The 6,600-nt window shown below is 43.2% G+C and overlaps 1 protein-coding gene across 1 annotated transcript in view; it reads right to left on the bottom strand.

Annotated features, from left to right (window-relative positions):
* LOC135088782 (neuronal acetylcholine receptor subunit alpha-10-like) overlaps positions 1-6,321 on the bottom strand; it is a 139,255-nt gene extending 132,934 nt beyond the window's left edge. The window contains 1 exon segment of the mRNA XM_063983806.1: positions 5,324-6,321. The gene's annotated coding sequence lies outside the window, so the exon portion shown is untranslated.
* Positions 6,322-6,600: the final 279 nt, after the last annotated feature.

The following is a 6,600-nucleotide window of genomic DNA, read 5'->3' as shown; positions in this document are numbered from 1 at the left end:
TAACCAGAGAGGCAACGTTAAGAAAATACAATGTTTTTTACATACTTATCTTCTGCCTTCATTACTTTCCTTTGTTTGTATTAGCAGACTTAAATTCGAACCCAAGAGACGCCAGATATATCCACAAGTTTCTTTACCAGAGTGCCAGAGTTAAGGAAAACACCGCCGTTATTTCCTTTTTCCCCTCTTCATCGCTTACCGGTATGTTTTTAGATCGAGACTTGCACGGGAACCAATACTGTAGGTGGAGGTGTGTGTGGAGGGCGGGAGGGGAGGCAAGAAAAGTAGTAGTAATGGTGGTGGTGGTGGTGGTGGTAAGGTTTGGTCAAGGGAGTGTTATCAAGGCTTTTTTATCGCTTACTTACGAGTACTGCCGCGCCAGAAAACACACAGAACGTTCCTTGCGTGCAGGGTGGAGCCTAAACGTTGCCAGTGTGTGTGTGTGTGTGTGTGTGTGTGTGTGGTTCTGGAGGTGAAAGGAACATAAAAGCTGAGAAATTAAAGGTGTTATGGAGAGAGAGAGAGAGAGAGAGAGAGAGAGAGAGAGAGAGAGAGAGAGAGAGAGAGAGAGAGAGAGAGAGAGAGAGAGAGAGAGAGAGAGAGAGAGAGAGAGAGAGAGAGAGAGAGAGAGAGAGAGAGAGAGAGAGAGAGAGAGAGAGAGAGAGAGAGAGAGAGAGAGAGAGAGAGAGAGAGCAGTCGTTAAAAAAAAATGAACATACCAATAGAAAAGAAAAGAAAAAAAAACTAAATATGAATGATTGATTAAACTGATTAACTGAACATGTACCACCAGAGGACGAGGCCATTGACTGATTGATTCACCGACCGAGCGAGTGAGTGAGTGAGTGAGTGAGTGATCGAATATTTTGCGTCACAACAAGGTCATGTAGGGTCACGGGGAGGGAGAGGTGAACATGAGGCTAACAGTACCACCTCGCAAGTACTGAGCCTCATACCTGTTGAAGTTGCCAGGGCGTTTACATAGATAAAAATAAATACATTGAAGGGAAGAGATGGTCACTAGGAGATGTGACCTTTGCGAGTACTGTAAGAGAGAGAGAGAGAGAGAGAGAGAGAGAGAGAGAGAGAGAGAGAGAGAGAGAGAGAGAGAGAGAGAGAGAGAGAGAGAGAGAGAGAGAGAGAGAGAGAGAGAGAGAGAGAGAGAGAGAGAGAGAGAGAGAGAGAGAGAGCTTTGGAGTGGAAGTGTGTGTAGAATTTATTTAAATGTGAAAGTCTGACAGGCGTACACGAAATGTATGTATGTTATTTGTTCGTATACATGTGTGTGTGTGTGTGTGTGTGTGTGTGTGTGTGTGTGTGTGTGTGTGTGTGTGTGTGTGTGTGTGTGTGTGTGTGTGTGTGTGTGTGTGTGTGTGTGTGTGTTAATGCTTTACAAGAGTACACACCTGAAAAGAGAGAGGGAGGAACGTGTGTGTGTGTGTGTGTGTGTGTGTGTGTGTGTGTGTGTGTGTGTGTGTGTGTGCCAGTATCGTAGTCGTTAAGGCGATTTTAATGCATACAAACAAGGGATTACTGACCTAAAGAGCAGCTACTGTATATCGCTTTCTGGACTCCATTTCTAGAGAGATTTTAGACAGGAAGGGGAGGAGGAGGAGGAAGAGGAGCAGCATCAGCAGGAGGAGGAGGAGGAGGAGGAGGAGGAGGAGGAGGAGGAGGAGGAGGAGGAGAATAGATGAAAGATGATAAAGGGAAAAATGCATTACGGTTACGAGAGGAGGATGACAATAAGAAGGAAAATGAAGACAGACAGACGGGAACTGATGGGCGGAAAGGTCTTGGAAGGGGAAAGGGAAGGGAAAAGGGAGAAGGAAAAGGGGAAAGATAAAAAAAAGAATAAAGGAGGTAGATAAAGAAGACAAACGAACCAATCGGAGTCAGTGAAGCATAAATCATTCGCCATTAATTCCACGAGAAACAGCGTCTCTATTCTGGCATCTCTCTCTCTCTCTCTCTCTCTCTCTCTCTCTCTCTCTCTCTCTCTCTCTCTCTCTCTCTCTCTCGATGCTTACAAATTACTCATTTCCAGGTTCAAGGTATCGGAGTGTATATTAATTATCGTACATCTCACTGAGCGTGTTACATTGGTACGATATTATATACAGATTGGTGAAATGAAGCATTGTAACTAATGTACATGCCACTCAGTCTCTCGTGTCACCATTACGCATTAATCTCACTCTCTGTCTCTCTCACAGCCTCGCATAAACCTGTTACCTGATTATTGTTTCTCTTTCTTCCTTTGTGTTCCTTTGCGCTCCTCTCCCCCTAAAACACTAATTGACGGGCGGTATCCGTGACCTCGTGTGTTCAGTCATTCGTGAAGTTTTCAGAAACCACCCGTAAAGGACTCGTGTTTTTTCAGCCTTAAAAAAAATGTTGGGGTTAAAAAAAGGCAAAGTAAAAATACTCACCCCAGCTGTCAGTCAGTCAAAGAATAAAAGGAAAGAATAATCGGAAAAATGTTTGGCAGGTGTTTAAAAGAAATGTGTAAATAAGTTCAGTATTGTCTGCTTTAAAATGTCACTATATTTATTTATTTTTTTTTCTCTTTGCCTTGTTTTGGCATCTGTGGTGTTTAGCTAGTTCATTTCCTGGTGTTGAAGGAAATTTAAGAAAAGAAATGAAAGGAAGGGTAGTGAGATAGTGATGCAAGCCTTGAAATATCAATTAAAGGCCAAACGAGTATACATGAACAAGAAAAAAAAAATGACGTTAATTTATTTGTGTCAAAAAATCAGGTTATCTTGTTTATGTCTCCATGTTGAATGAAACAAATAAATAAATAAATGAAAGGAAGAACAGTTATACAAACCATAAAATTTGGATAAAAAGCTCTGACAAGTATAGATGAAAAAATACTTTACTTGTTTACGTTTCCGTGTTGAAAGGAAGTAAGAATTGAAAAAAAAAGAACGGAAAAAATATGAATGCCATGGATATTAAATAAGACTTTGAAATCTGGGTAACTTGTTTACATCTCGGTCATGAAATAAAGGAAGAAAAAAAAAGGAGGTTAAAGTTATGAAAATATTAAAAATAAATAGTTAAGTCAATAAAGAAGTAGATAAATAAATAAATATACCTAAAGAATGATCTCAATTTGTTCATTCTGATGTTGAAAGACGCTAAAAAAAGACAAAAAAAAAAAAAAAACACAAGAGATCACTACAACCTGTGTTGAATACGGCAAAAAAGGTGACACACGAAAAATATTAGAAATCTCACGACGAAGAAAAGTGACTGAACAGCGAGAAAGACAGAACAACTCACACGTCAGAAGGAACCAAGTTAACCTTCGGAGGAAAAAAAAAAAGTATTTACATCTGAATAAATCTTTCTTATCGGGGAAAAATCTGATAGAGACGTGGAGGAATGTGTTGTCCTGCGCGTGAAAAATCGTTAATGGACGGACGGGAAAAGTCTGTCTCCCACCCATCCAGAAATCTGTAGGATGCGCGAAAAATCTGACATGTGTGAAAAATCCGTAGCTCATGAAAAATCCTTGAAATACACACACACACACACACACACACACACACACACACACACACACACACACACACACACACACACACACACACACACATACAGAGAGAGAGAGAGAGAGAGAGAGAGAGAGAGAGAGAGAGAGAGAGAGAGAGAGAGAGAGAGAGAGAGAGAGAGAGAGAGAGAGAGAGAGAGAGAGAGAGAGAGAGAGAGAGAGAGAGAGAGAGAGAGAGAGAGAGAGAGAGAGAGAGAGAGAGAGAGAGACAGACAGACAGACAGACAGACAGACAGACATGCACAGACACAGAAAGAAACGTAATTGATATGAAAAAAAAAAAGTCATGACAGGTAAATCGATTGGCTAACAAGACGAAAAGTGTCAGGTATCATTACAGGTATGAGGTGTTAAAGATTAAGTCGCATGAGCTTTAAAATTTCTTCATTAACTATATAAGCTGTAGAATGAGCAGAAGTTTGACATATGTGAAAAAAAAAAACAAGAGCAAAACACAAGAAAAATATATACGAGACAAAAATCAATGAATAAAACATGAAATTAACTTGACATGAAAAAAGAAAACGAAATTTAAGCAAAGCAAATAATTAAACACGAAATATCACACTATAGGCCTTATATAATCTATCCAGTAGGCCTTTAAAATTCACTACGACCTCTATAAGTTAAATATCACAAGGTTATGAGAGTAAAGGCCGTGACAGCTTAGCATTCACTACATATGCCTAAATGTCGCAGGTACATGAGGCAGAAGTCATGATAGGCCGTGAAATTTCTACCCAGGCCTAAATGTCACGATCAAAGAAATATCGACCTATGCCTAAAACCCATATTCGGAAACGCTCGTCTTTCTCACCACGACTATTTTAAAAGGCTACAGAGGTGATTTAACAGGTTTCTCAAGGGTGTTTCTTCTATTATTAACGTAGAAATCACCATAACTGTAAAAACACCCTTAAAAATCCATGTCACTTCAACTAGAGAACATTGGAAAGTTGTCGAGGTGTGGGCAGAAATGTTTCAGAATATCATGAAGTTACGAGAGGCTGAGAAAATTCTACGTATGCCTAAATGTCACTGGTATATCAAACAATAGTTATGATAGGCTCTGGAAAATTCAATGAGGCCTAGATGTCACTACTACGGGAGTCATTTTATCGTAGGTGGTTAGAATTTGGCATCCACTCTACGTACAGGCTTACAGATCCAGGGGGCGCCGTCTCCCCGCCGGGCCCTCCACAGAAAACGTCAGCAAGTGGAAGTTTTGAGCACCGTCACGAAAGTCAAGTGGCCACAAGTCGCGCCTCCGTCAGTAGCAAGGAGAATAACAAGTGCTTTGCCTCGTCTGGTAAGGAAAGAAAGTGTTCCCTGCTTCGTCTTTCGTCACTACTCGCCTTCAGCCTTTCTCTTCCCTCCTGCATCAGCTTCTTCTGACGCTGAAGGAAATATAGTCACTTTTTCCTCATCTATGGGAAGGGAAATGTATTTTTTTCCCTTCCGGCGAGATAGGAATAAAGTGCTACATTGAAAGAATCTGCTTACGTTCACGTTTACCGCCCCCTTCCTGCTGGTGAAGGGAACGTAGCCACAGCTCCTCTTCTCACCAGGAAAGAGAATATAGTTTTCTTCCTTTCCGGTAAGAGTAAATCAGAGTCACTCTTGGGGAAAGTAAACTGGATACCAACAAGTTTCTCCTTCTCCATCAGTGGAAAACTTGACCACAGATTCCTTTGGTCAAGCGGAAGAGGCGGCCAAGAAACGGTCAAGGAATCACCACCGAAAGTTATCACGGGGCCTTACCATCCGCGCCGGGCACTAGCACACCCCACCGCCCCTCCCCCACACGCGGCACTCCCTGGCACCCCGCGGAGGTACTGGCACCGGCGGGAGGCACAGCGACACGGCATGGCACGGCGGGAAGCAGAGCGCGAGGAGAGGCGGGAAGACACCTGGAACAACCCTCCCGCTGGCTGGCTACGGACACACTGCAAGGTTCGACTGCCCACCCAGCCGCCAGCCGTCGCCACCCGCTCCTCCTCCTCCTCCTCCTCCTCCTCCTTCTCAGCGCTCTGACAAGGGACGAGGCACAGTAAGTCCTGGCCGCCTTCACCTTCACGAGGACCTGCCCGTCAGAAAGCTGCAGTTTGCTCACTCGCCGCCAAGTTAAGAGCAACGCAAGTTTTCCATTAAGAGAGACAAGACTGGGAGTTCGAGTCGCCCTTCCTTCGAGAGCCGCCGAGGTGCGAGATGAGGCTGTGCTGGGATGAAGGGTGGGGCAAGGCAAGGCAAGAGAAGGGAAGGGAAGGGAAGGGAAGGGAAGACGAGGGAAAACAAGGCAGGGCAGGACACGATAAAGCAAGACAAGGCAAGGCAGGGCAAGACAGGACAGATTCAAAGCCTGTGAGCAGCAAGGCCATTCCAGCTCGCTAAGTGAAGGAGCGTCTGACGATAATAGACAAAGAGAGAACCGTCACCCTTGATTGATAGATGGATAGGCTGATAGACATATAGATAGATACGTAGATAGGTACATAGACAGATAGCTTCAAAGTCTCTTACTCCTCCTTTCATCCCCTTTGTAGCTTCCTATCTTACTGTTTTCCTTATCGTCTTACATCTTCGGCGTCCACTCAGATAGATAGATAGGCAGATAGATAGGTTGACTGTCTCGTCTTATCTTACTGTTTTCCGTATCTTATTTCATCCTCGGCACCCTCAGTAGATAGATAAACAGGTGGGTTAATGGTCCTGCACTCTTCCTCTCTTACTGTATCACTCCGCTACTGTCTTTCACTCTCCTTCCTCGCCATCCACACATCTTCAATATTAGACAGGTACAATTGTTAGCTTTTCTTTCTCCCTTACTATCTATCTTACATTCTTGGCATCGTTCAGAAATAGACAGAACCAACCCTATCTTCTCTTACTTCTCTTTTACTCTGTCTTGTTATCTATCTTCCATCTTCTATCATCTTGTATCATTGACATCTATTCATCTTCAATATGTAGTCAGATAGAGCCGTTCTCTTCTTGCCCTTCTCTTCCTCCATCCTCTCCTACTCCCTCTTCCTCTCGTT

This window comes from Scylla paramamosain, chromosome 31 (genome assembly GCF_035594125.1).
Source record: "Scylla paramamosain isolate STU-SP2022 chromosome 31, ASM3559412v1, whole genome shotgun sequence".
Lineage (NCBI taxonomy): Eukaryota > Metazoa > Arthropoda > Malacostraca > Decapoda > Portunidae > Scylla > Scylla paramamosain.
The sequence above is the reverse complement of the archived record's forward strand: the minus strand, read 5'-3'. Positions and strand labels throughout refer to the sequence as shown.